This window comes from Typopeltis vanoorti, chromosome 19 (genome assembly GCF_054136105.1).
Source record: "Typopeltis vanoorti isolate ZY-2024b chromosome 19, IOZ_Tvanoo_1.0, whole genome shotgun sequence".
NCBI lineage: Eukaryota > Metazoa > Arthropoda > Arachnida > Uropygi > Thelyphonidae > Typopeltis > Typopeltis vanoorti.
Window position 1 is genome coordinate 104,488,215 of NC_143567.1, and position 12,449 is coordinate 104,500,663.

Here is a 12,449-nt window from a genome sequence, read left to right on the forward strand (position 1 = left end):
CATAAAATCATTAGCAATTTTGGCCCTCCTTCCAAAGTCTTCACTGTCATACTGCGGTAAACAGACTCACCATCCTAACTCTCTTACTCTTCTCCTTTGCTACCTCAAGCAATTCCTTCAAATCCTCTCTCATAGCCATTTTGTCTCCTTTCAAATCATTTGTTCCTGCTACCACTATCAATTCGTTCACCCTCTGTTTTTGCACTCTAATTGACTCGCTTACATCCTTAACGTTCGCACTAGGTTGGTCCGATTTTGTTAAACTCTCATCTATCACACCTCTTACTACGATTGTTGCCAGTTTTGGGGAGAGAGAACTAATATAAGTTATGGAGATGCAAGCTTTGAAATTAGACGTATCCTCATTTGTTGGTTGATAGTAACAGTGAAAATGAAGTCTGTTTATACTTTTCTCCGAGTATCCATTTTGTTTGAAGGTACTTTGGAAGTCTCTTAGTTCATTTTTAAGTTTGTGTTCGTTTAATAACAAGGATCTGGCTGATGAGCAAGAGTAGAGATGATCCCAAATTTCTGTGGTGGATAGTGGTGAGAGTCCGCATGAAGGTACCTGTCGTTATGCGTAAGTTTCCTAAAGATGTCGAATTCAATGTCTTCAGATGTCCTGGTTAATTTAATATCTAAAAAAGAAAGGGAACTGTCCACTTCTAACTCTGAGATGAACGTTATGTTAGGGTGTATGGCATTTAGGTGATGAAGAAATATTTGCAGGTTATCTCGGTATTGTTCCCAGATCAATAAAGCACATAATCTGCATATCGTAGCCATATCTTTGGTTTCAACGAAGCAGAAGAAATAGCCTTTACTTCGAAATCGTCAAGAGAGATATTCGCAAGCACCGGAGATAACGGGCTACCCATGGCTAATCCGGTATTTTGTTTGTAAATCATTCTTTCGAATTTTAAACAGCCCGAATTGCCACTGTGAGATACTAATGCGAAGATCTTTTTTAGGAACCTTGCTTTTTAAAAGAGTAAGAACATCTTGGATGGATACATTAGTAAAGAGCGATACATCGTCGAAACTGACCATAATATCAGAGTTGTTGAGTTTCAGGTCTTTCATCATGGATACGAAGTCTGCTGAGTTTTTAATGAAAGAAGATTTACCTGTTAGGTATTTCAACAAATAAGAGAGATACTTCGACAAGTTGTATGTAGGTGAGTCGATACCTTCGGCTATGAGTCTTGAAAGAGTATCTTCTTTGTGAAAACCATACAGTCTGGGAATAAGTGGATTAAGTGAGCGGAGAGAAAGGCGGCAAGACGGAAGAAGGCTGCGATTATATATATATATAATCGAAGATAGCTGTTTTCGACATGTTTTTTTATCTTACAGCACACTAAAACTAATTACTAAAATTTTATTCGCCAGGTATGCTATAATTGTCGTACAACTGGAGAAACCCATAAATGCATACAATGATGCATATCTATAATAACAGATATAACAAATCTATATTATACCAATATAATGAAATTTTTTTTCACTCTTAACAATTCCGTTCGATGCAATAGACTCCTCATAGACTCATAGGTAAAATGCGCAAAAAGAACTTTTACATCGATTTTTATTCCTTTATGTCAAAACCTTGCATCACACCTGTGAACTTCCGCGTCACACCGGTTGAAAATCTTTGATGTAAGTTATCGAAAGCTTTAGAGCTTCCTATATCCATCCACCCTCATCTCCGGTGGGTGTTTTCTAACATCTTGGCAATAACCCCCGTATTTCTTTTTTTTTTTTAGCCTTTCTTATGATATTCTGATTACGCCTGAGAATATCTCTGCTAAAATATTCTGTAGTGTTATTTTAAAAATAATATTTGAGAGGGTCTCAGAATATCTCAATTGTGACATAATCCTTATTAAAAGTCATAAAAAATGGCGACATTTTTTGACATCTTGCATTGCATCAGTTCATTTGTCTGCGAACTTAGTGAAGTATATAAGAATGAGTAAATTTCCCTTATCGTTATTGGAAATGCATTGTTAGGACATGTACTTAATTTAGTCCAGCAATAAAACTTTGTCATGCAATATAATGATTTCCCCCTAAGTCATGCAATATCATGATTAAGGGAGAAGGATATGTTCAACTATATATAGGGTAATAAATTTCAGTTTTTTCCTACTTACTCTAAATACGGAAATTTACTGTAAAAGTCCTATTGGAGTAAACAGTGAACTGCCTCTATATGCTGTCTTTAATACTACAATGAAACCTTTGATTGTAGCTGTGCATTAAGTGTCTTTTGGAGAGGTGTTTCAGGTCATTTTCCTTTCTGTACGAAGCTACCAATACACATACAGGAGCTTTTATTTTCTTTCTGTATTGCTTACTTTAAATATACCAAACAAGTAGAGAATTCCAATTTATCTTGAAGGATAAATCAGAAACCAATAGTTTTCTGATTTACCTTCTAGGCTCAGTTCCTGATAACAATCAGGAGCCTTGAGACTTGTTTTTATTATCTATATAAACCACCTCTGTTGAATGGAATTGAAAGCAAACCTAATGAGCTATTCTGATAATATAGAAATAGTTTTCTCATCAAGCGACATGCCAACCTTAAAACGTAACGAGGAATCTGATTTATTCAGCCTGCATACATGGTTCAGTGAAAACCAAATCAAAATGAGCATTCATGATACCAAATTTATCCTATTTGAACTGAAGGGTAGAGAAGCAGTCCTGTCAATTAAATGTTGAAAGTTTGACAACTCCTACAGGTAAGGATGACCTCTCCTATTGCTTCTGCTTTAGTATCCCCACTCTGGGCCTGGCTCCCACTGACGAGACCTCAATAAAGGTCGAAACCGGTACGGGTAGTGCCCCCCCCCCCTTAATCGTTAGCAGTATACATTTCCGCAAGGAGATGTGCTGTGCATTATGGGAGATACTGAGACAAGGAGTTGGGAGCTTGATCCACCTTTGCTGCGAGTTTCCCGGTGTTGTATCACCACCTCAGTCCTGAAGATATTTTCAGGCGCAAACTTTGTTTGCTCACACTTGGATAAAGGATTAAACTAAATTTATTATGTCAATTAAATATCATACCACTACCTGCGACTCCAGAAATGAGAGCTTTTTCGAAGCTCCTCAATGGGTTTTCAGCTACCATATCTGAGTATACTCATAGATCAAAATCTAAAATGCAACACCTACATCCAGTGGCGTAGCTAGAGTGAGGGAGCGGTCCGCTCCTGGCGGCACTTTTTGATGGTTTCACGTGAGACACAATTTTATTTGTCTACGATTCTTTTATTGATTTTAAATTAGTCATTTTTATTACTTTATTAATAATTAGTTTTTAACAACTATAATTACATATAACAAAACCATTACATTTCCCTATCATACTCTAATTCGAATTCTTAAAAATAAAACAATAAAACACATGGTAAGGCGATTGCTTTATTGGTTATTGCTTATATCATGGCGGCTGCTTCTCAGTAGCGGAACAGCACAGTCAGTACACATTTGGCAAAACGTTTTTTTTTTTTTTTTCCTCTTCTAATTTTGCATATAACTGAGGCCATCCACAGGGTTTTAATTTCCCGGTAATAATAATATTTCTGCGGTTCCCTATTACATTAGGATTTTTGCTTAATCCTTTTGATGCGTGTATAAAAATTAACAAGCATAATTCCGTTTTTACCCTAAAAAATGCTAAAATGCCTGATTCATCATTAGTTTTTTTTTTTAATCTGTTACACATTTATATCATTTTGGTCACCATCAAAACCGTTGAAAACATATTTATTCTATTCTTTATCTATGGTTAGTTTAGAGCAGGGGTGGGCAATCCTTGGCATTCGTACCAAACGTGGCACGCCAACAACTTTTATCTGGCACGCAACACAGTGCTGACCTTAAAAAAATAATTAAATAAATAAATAAATTTTAAACATCTTCGCTGACTTGCATATTTTAACTTAATACAGGGTGGCCATAAATTAACTTTCCCTCTTTAGAGGTATCTGCAGCTAAAACTAATACACGGAATGTGACCACATTTTATATTGAGACTTTCGAAGGCATAGCGAGATGAATTCCGCGAAAAAATGATGTAGTACCAAAAGTAGCCGATAGGGAAAATTTTGGCAGTCAAATATTTGCAGTAAACGCAGGTAAAAATGATTATGCAAATTTTACTGTGCATACGTGAGAGCAGCAGCACCAATTCCACTTAAAAAGGGATTGGGAACGCTCAGGCAGTTATTCGAATGACTGACGAATTGTGCTCAATATGCGTCCTACCTTGCCTCAGCACTGCTTAAAGTAAAACAACTTAAGAAATTGTTTTACCTTAAGCAGTGCAATGCCGTAGCGGCCCTTGGGGAATTTAGATTCATAACTTGCGTACAGGTCCTATGTCAGCTGTAGCACTGAGAGCTATGATTGAGAAGTTTGAAGAAACTGGATCACTAGGAGTTAGTCCTGGCAGAAGACGGAAAGCAGTACATTGAAAATCATGTATGCGGTCCAGGGAATCCTGATTCTGATGAATAAAACATTATTTCCTTTGAGTTCAATCACTACATTAATTTCTATGTCTCTCGCAAGTTGTTGTTTCAGTTTAATTATTATTATTCTTATTATCATTTTAACGTGCCACATATCCAGCTGGATATGTGGCTCGGCTGTCGCTTACACCGTCGAAATCTTATTATTCCATTTTATCTGCCTTTAATGTAATTACTTGTTTTCGGCTCCGCCAGCACCAAATTTCCCCTATCGGCGACTTTTGGTACTAAATCATTTTTTTCACGGAAATCATCTCCCCATCTCAGCCTTCAAAAGTCTCAATATAAAATTTGGTCTCATTCCGTTTAATGGTTTTAGCTACAGATGCCTCTAAAGAGGGAAAGTTATTTTATGGCAACCCTGTATAATACAATTTTATTAAGTACAGCGATACCAAATAAAAATGCAATAAAGAAACAAACCCTACCAACTGTTTCAGTAACAATAAGTAATAAGTAAATAAGTAACAAAGATCCTATTTCCAAGCCATCGATATATCTCCGTGATATACTGATGTATAATTCGTTCAGTTCAGTTGTTGTCTGATTCGTCAGGCATCCAGACGTGGCGTCACTCCTTTTCGATCATTTGATATATATTTTCGTGTGTTTCGTAAAGAACGTGTCCGTTTTCTGAAGTGTGTGTATATGTGGATTTGGATTTTATTAAATCGTAAGTCATTAAAATATGGATTGGAAGTATTTATTGTCAATTAATATGTTTAACTTATTAGATATAAAAGAAAATTTCCTTTACATTGCCAAACATGCTGTATTTACTCAAATATAACTCGCACTTTTCCCCAAAAAAATTACAACTAAAAATCGTCGTTCAGGATATATGTGGGGATTTTCGGAAACTAAAGTTTTCAGAGTTTTTTGTAAAATCTTGGCATATACCTCACACCAAGATTGCTATTGCTATTTTCTGCCTAGAGAGAAGTTTCCTTGTGTGCATGCCACCCAAATAGCATCATCTTCTTTCCCATTATTTCACAAAAATTACCAGTAATTTACAAAACTTGAGGTACTTAATGAACAATCCTTCATGAATGACTAATGAACAGACAGCTATGGTACCAGGCCAGTAATGATAGAACAGCTATGAAGACGTGCATATCATTGGTGCAGTATTAACAAAAGATCATGGGAGTCAACCATAAAAGCAAGCAGGCAATTTTTGAATTGAAATGCCAATTTTCAACCAAATTCAATATCTGAAACTGCCATAAAAAATATTCACTATATATTTCTTAGTTTTTATCACGTTTATGAATTTTACCACTTTCCGTTTATATTTATTTCTGCCTTGCATTTCAGCTGGGGGAACAGACACCCACATATCTAGTTTTTAATTAGATACCTTGTTTGCCTGTGCGACATATGGTTTTGCTTGGGTCTAAATAGTATAGTTTCTGTGGGAAGAGGACATGTGATTCATTAGTTAGTGCCATTTATATCCCAGTTGTCTCTAATTGCACTATTTGTTGAGAAATACATTACACAGACTGAAAATGTCCCTGTACCATATTCAGTGATACAATAAAACGACTTGTTTTACTTGCGGCTGCAGTCACTTTTGGCTACTGGGGAGGGCGTGTGGTTTACCATGGGAAGCGAGTTACTATCGCCCTGAAACGTGTTTAAACTTTTTTTTTTTTCCTGTGGTAGATATACCCGAAACTTTTCAATTTCTTTTTTCTTAGAGTAAAATTAGGGGTGCGAGTTATACGCGAGGGCTAGTTGTATACAAGTAAATATGGTAAGTTATTTTTAAACCTATGTGAAATATATTATCAATATTCAGGATTATGAAGTATTATCTGCACATTATTAGATTGGATGCATACCCTTCTCTTTAATTTGCATATCCATAGGTCGGCTTATAATTGTACTAATTTTAAGTTTGCTTAAACTTGGTTGGTATATGCAGACAGTGATTATGATGAGATTTTCCGAGTCCAAATTATAATATTTGTCAGTGTCTATGTGTCACTGTCCGCATTTTTACACCCCATAATCCGATTTTCAAAGTTAAAAGCTGTATGAAGCAATTATTTAATTGCTTTCTTTTATATATATATATATATATATATATATATATATATATATATATATATATATATATATATATATATATATATATATATTTATTTATTTATTTATTTATTTGCTTCCTGCTCTTTACAGATTGAGCAAAATTTCACAACCACCAGCAAAGAAACATAGACATTCAAATGAAAAGGATATTAGACAATTTAAAGAATACTGGACCAGTGGCAGCTGGTACATTAGCACTGTGACACTGTAGCATCCCCAAGGAAAAAATGAAAAATTTAAATTTGTTTTTGTTTATAAATAATAACAATGCTTACAACATTATATGCATGCAGTACAGCTTACATACAGCTTATGTTTTGACATTGATTGAATAGTTAATAATTGGAATTGTTCGATTCACGCTTTAGATTACAAAACAAATGCACTGCGATCTAACGCAGTGGCAGAATTATCACGTTAGGCCAATTGAAGCTAGCCTCGCCGATATTCGTTTACGCCTCTCATTATACGTTACAAATGATCCCGACACTGCTCATTTGAGCTGTGTAGCATATGCTTGCGCACGTTATTTCTGTGAGATACGAAACTTTTATTATTGGTGCGTGTTTGTGGTGTGGGTGAACTACTTTTTTGTAAATCTTATTTTATTTTGTTAAAATAACATATAATTATTTATTTATTACAGATAGAAGGCTGAATTATGACGAGTGTCACTGTTGGAAATATAATTATATTTTTTCAATTATCGATACCCGAAACAAATGCACTGCGATCTAACGCACTGTGAGAATTATAACGCCAGTTGCAGCTAGATTGGCCTATACTCATTTACGCTTGTCATTACATGTTACAAGTCATTCCGATGCTGCTCGTTTGGACAGTGTATCGTATGCTTGCGCACGTTATTTCTATGAGATACGAAACTTTTATTATTAATGTTTGTTCGTGGTGATGGTGAAATATTTTTAATGAAGCAATTTTTTAATATGTAAATTTATTTATTAATAAATTGGTTACTGATTAGGAAATTTATTTTATTTTATTTTTTTATTTTGTATTTGCAGCACCCCCACTTAAAATTTTCACTGGCCTCCATTGTACTGGACTGAAACATTTGGCATGATCAAGAACGATAATAAAGCATTATGCATTTTATGTTCCGAATCAGTTGTTTGTAAGATTTCTTCTGTAAAGAGACATTTTGAAACTGCTCATAAGAAATTAAGTAATAAAAGTGAGCAAGAACAAAGAGAATTAATTTCTCGTGAACTGAGAAAGACAAAAAAAAAAAAAACAGTCCAATACTTTGATGAAATTTATTTCAGGTAGGCCCAGTTTCAACTTAGTTGCTGCTAGTTTTGAGGTTTCAAAAGTTATTTCGCAACGTTAACCACTCAGTGGTGGGAATTGTATTAAAGAAGCATGACTAGAATGTGCTCCTTTCCTTTTTGACAATCTTTCAGAAAAGGTAAAAATTATTCAGTGCATTAAAGAATTATTATTATTATTACATGACACCTCCAGGGAGTCCAAAGACTCGTCGACGAAGGGCATCTACTCTACAATTCTCTGTTCCACCAAACCCAACTACCATCATCATCTACCGCCCACCATCACCACCACCACCACTAGATTTTCACTGACAATCACAAATATCCATGTCCACGGTAGGATTTGAACCAGCAGGCTTTTGGCTGGAGAGCGGATACGCTAACCACTCGGCCTACCAGGCCAGCATTGTTTGTTTTTTTCTACTCACAGACAATTCTGTGAGTAGAAAAACAATTAAGGATAGAATACTTAAGTTGGAAAGGAATACAGCAGAACAATTAAGATTTGGCATCATGTAAGTACTTTTCTATTTGTGGTGATGAGAGCACAGACATTACATCATCATCTAGGCTGGCAATCTTTGCTCGATTTTGTAGGGATGACGAAGTATGCGAAGAGAGGATTAACCTTGTAACACTACCTGAGCATATCAGTGGGGGTAAATTGAAATATGTAAAGCAGTTATAAACGAATTATCTATACGGCAAATTGATATTTCAAAAGTGATATCTGTCACAACAGATGGTGCGTGCAGCATGATTGTTAAGGAAGCAGGATTTGTAAATCTGTGTTGCAAAATATGTTGGTCTTCCACTGATAGGTTTTCATTGCATCCTACATGAGGACAATTTATGCGCAAACGCAGGCCTAAAGGAACTTCAAGAAGTGATGCAAACAGTAATCAAGGTTGTTAGTTACATTTATGCACGTGCTTTGAATAAAAGGCAATTTCAGAATCTATTGAATGAGGTGTATTGTGTACAGAGGACTAATAATTTACAACAACGTTCGTTGGCTTAGTCGAGGTGTTGAACTGAAACGATTTGTTGAACGCCTGGATGAGATAAATCTCTTTTTGAATAATCAACAAATATGTTATAAAGAAATGTATGACATCGTGTGGGTTTGTAAACAGATTTTTTTTGGCAGATTTTTACGAACATTTAAATGACTTGAAACTTAAACTACAGGACACGAAAATATCTGCAAATAAACTTGCAGATGTTTTCGTGGATTAATATGGATGATTTTGAAATGCAATTGATTGATTTTCAAAGTAGTTCAATTTCGAGGCAGAAATTTGTTGACTTCAGAATGGACTTGGAAAATATTGAAAAGGAGCGATTAGAGACGGGAGTAACAGAGAGAAGTGTGGAAAAGGTTCCCTAAAATTTCGGTTGGCACATTGAGAAAATTTTGCATTAAAGATTTGGCGATTTTGGCATGCACACTTAAAAGTTTCCAACATCTGGTCTAGAGTCTAGATTTGAACAAATCTATCATACTGCTATCATAGCTACGGCGAAAACGCCCGCCAGTCTGACCAGTGGTAATGGTGACTAAGCCTCAGATTGTCAGAAATGCTATAGGTCTTTTTGACTTTTTTTGTAGTATTTTTGGTGTGTATTGAGAAGGGCGGAAAACTCAGCGACCGCCACAGGCGTCGAAAGCTCTAGCTACGTTACTGCTCATATCCGAGCTGTTAAAACCAAATTAAGGGACACATTTTACAGAAGGCGTAATATTAAATGCATAGTACTTCATGCATTTTTACAGACTATATTATGCACTGCTATACTGAAGAATTCGGTGCGGAATTTGTAGCTTAGGGAGCGTGTAGAAATATCCTTGAGAAATTGTATAATCTACACAATAGAATATTAAAGAAAATCTTCATGTTTAATCACACTGCAGTTAACTGACCTCATTGACTTGAACCGTGTTCTCCGATACAAAGAATTTTAGTAGGTAACCTATTAAAATTTTTGCAAGAAATTTATAAGTAAGCAGAACTTGTCATCTCGATTCCGAGCTGTATTTCTAGAGTCGAGCATTTTATTTCGGCTATAAAGATACATACGTGTTATAGAGAAACACAAACGCATGAAAGGTTGTTCGGCCTCAGCTTAATCGTTATTGTAAAGACATTGATGATGAAACTGAAAGAAAAAAAACTTCGTTATTATTATGATACGTTAACACAATTCCTAAGGAAAAACAGGAGATTGGAACTTCTGTATAAATATGTAAAACGAGTTATTTCAGCCTTTCTTTGATTCATTCCTTAGCGGGTGAAGAAGAAAATTGATAATTCTGCAAGTAATTGCAGTGCGTATTATATGGGTGTATTTCAAAATCGTATCATAATTCCAATTATCCGTTTGTCACTCTAGAATTGACAACAATAATCTAATCTCACAACGAAACGTTAACCCTTTGTGTTTCTCACAAAAACAGCGCGCGTGAAGCATAACTATTGTTCATCTCATCTTTATGATTTCTATATTTAAAATTATATTAACATTAATATGTCATGTTCGAAACTGGGTGTCTGCCATTCACTTATTCTCTGGCAAGTTCTAGCTTTTAGCATACGTATGCGATTTCCGCTTCGAACAGTCCCATTTCAGAACTCTTTAGTTCCATCCAGACACTTAATCTCCCTCCTTGGGGAGGCGGATGAAATAGCCAGACCACCCAAGCATTTTTCATGGATCAAAATTTCATGAGCATTCTACCTTTTAGCATGTAACTACCCTCCATCCGAGTTAATCCCTTAACGGCAATTTTAGAGCGATCAGCGGATTAACTGTGGTGGAGTGACATTTGTGTCATTTGTCTTTATGTGGACTGTGTTACTTGGAATTTCCTTTATTGTCCTTTCATATTTGACCTCTTTAGCTGAAAAATATATTAAATATTTCAATAAATAAAAAAATAAAATTTCATATGGGAGAAAATAAATAATCAAACCCGAAATGACCACAGATCAGCCTTTGAAATCTATTAAGTACACTCGGGTCTCTTTTTATGCGGTAGATACGTTCCATAGAAAACCGCATATAAAAAATCGCACAAAAAAGACTTAACTTACGTTGAAAAATTAGGGAAACGTTCCATAATTTTCTAAAACTGCATGAAACCAAAACAATGAATTAAAAGAAACCTAAAATCGCATGAAAAAGTTTATAAAAATTCTGGAAAATAAGCATGCCTAAGTTCGTTTTAAAACTTTATTCATTTAATTATTAATAATAAGTAACATTTTTTTTTTTTTTTTTACATTTTGTCATCAGAATTATCGTCGCTATTAGACAATATTCGACAATGTTTGCGAGCTGATGCGAAATCACTTCCATCACCAGAAGTGATAGTCAGCGCATCAGAACTGTAAGGTAAAGGCAATGGTTCTTCACAAAGAGAATTAGCTTCACTCTAGTTCTGTGCTGATTTTTTTTTTTCTGACAATGTCATCAGTGATTAAATTTTGCGATGATGATTTTGCTAATTTTTTATACAGCTCACGATATCCAGACATACAGTTCTTCAACTCACTTTGGAATTTAAAGGTGCGTTCAGAATTTGTGTCATTAACAAGAAAATGATTTTCCAATTTATTGCACAGTTCAAGACCTTCTCGAATTATATTTGCCGTGACGGGAACAGGTTTTTCTTCCGTTTCACTATCGTTTTCTGGATCTTCGACGATATCTAAAGTGTTAATCGATATCCAATGATATCATCATCACTTAAGGCATTATCCACAAGCAATCCGTCTGGTTAAATGTATCAAACCCTTCTCCACCAGTTTCATGTGCCAAAGCAATGATTTCAGCTGATAATGTAGATGTTTGAACGGTTGCACTGTTTGCAATACATCCAGGCCAAGCTGCTTTCCAGCGTATTTAAAGTTTGTGGTCTTATTTCAGCGATAGAAGATGTAACATGATTTAAACAGTCCAAACTAGAAATTTTTTTTCCAAACGTCTGTTACTGTTAATGATTCACTTTCTAGTTATCCAATTTACATTGAAAAGTGTGTTTAACGTAATATTTTTTTAAAGATAGCAATTATGCCTTGATCAAATGGCTGAATAATGCTTGTTCAGGGTGGAAAAAACACTACCTGCACATCTGGATGTTCTAAAAGTGAATGACTTGGTGCATTGTCAACAATTAATAAAACTTTAAAATCGAGAGCTTTTTTGCTTCATATATGTTTCCACTTCTGGAACAAAGCAATTATTGAACCATTCAATATTAGCCATCCAATGTACCGGTAGCTGTTTCAGATCTTTGCCTTTTAGAGCACGTGGTCTTAGAGATCGATTTACTAGGAGGGGTTTCAACTTTCGATTTCCTGATGCAATATCCGCCATCTTCAATAATTTTGGCTAACTTCACTTGAAAATTTTTGAGTGCTTCTTCATCTGATGCTGCAACGTCGCCTGTAATCTTCACCTAATGAGGTGCATTCCTTTTTAAAACCCGTTAACCATCCTTTGCTAG